Source organism: Meleagris gallopavo, chromosome 1, assembly GCF_000146605.3.
Source record: "Meleagris gallopavo isolate NT-WF06-2002-E0010 breed Aviagen turkey brand Nicholas breeding stock chromosome 1, Turkey_5.1, whole genome shotgun sequence".
NCBI lineage: Eukaryota > Metazoa > Chordata > Aves > Galliformes > Phasianidae > Meleagris > Meleagris gallopavo.
This window is the reverse complement of record NC_015011.2, coordinates 69,446,409-69,447,199: the sequence shown is the minus strand read 5'-3', so window position 1 is coordinate 69,447,199 and position 791 is coordinate 69,446,409.

Here is a 791-nt window from a genome sequence, read left to right as displayed (position 1 = left end):
AAAAAAAAGAGAGAGGATCATTTCTCAGAGGAAATTCTACAAAGTGTTGAACCAAAACTGTTTTTCTAAAACAAATGAAAAAACAACAACAAGCAAATAATCAACCAAACCAAACCCAGACATTCTGAAAAGTTCTATTAACTGGGGGAACTGAGCAGGGCAAGAAGGGATTTACCTGAGAGCTACACAATCTGCAGTAACTGGAGGTAAGTCACATTAATGCTGAAAAGAAAAAAAAACCAACAACTCTAAAGTCTAGAAATACACAGAATGAAATGTATTTAATTTTTTTAAAAGAGAGAATAGATTTTTGAAGTCTTTATGTTGTGCATTTTATATTAATTGTCATTATGTAAGAGTACTTATTACAGTATTACGTGTTTCAGAAGTTTAAAAAAAGAAAAACAACCACTTCTGTTGTGCTTCATGCATGCAACAAGGCCAGCACCAGAGCAGCCACTTTAAACATGAAGCTGGATGCTCAGCTATTAACTCCTTGATTACTTACATAAAACAAGATCAGGGCTCTGCTACGTAGATGACTCTGGTGAATAACATGTATTTCCTATTCCTGGAACTTAGCTTAAATAGAAAAGACAGAATAGCAGAAAAGGTTATAGTATCTCTATACGCTAAAGGAGGAGCTGTTACATGTGCAAAAGGAACATAGTAAGAGTTACTAAATCCTGGAACTGGACGTGAAAGATGTTCCTTTTTGTTGTGCTTGTTATGCAGAACAGCAGGGAATCGCGCTGTCACCTCCCCCGAGCTGTTCAGGGTCACACGCATTT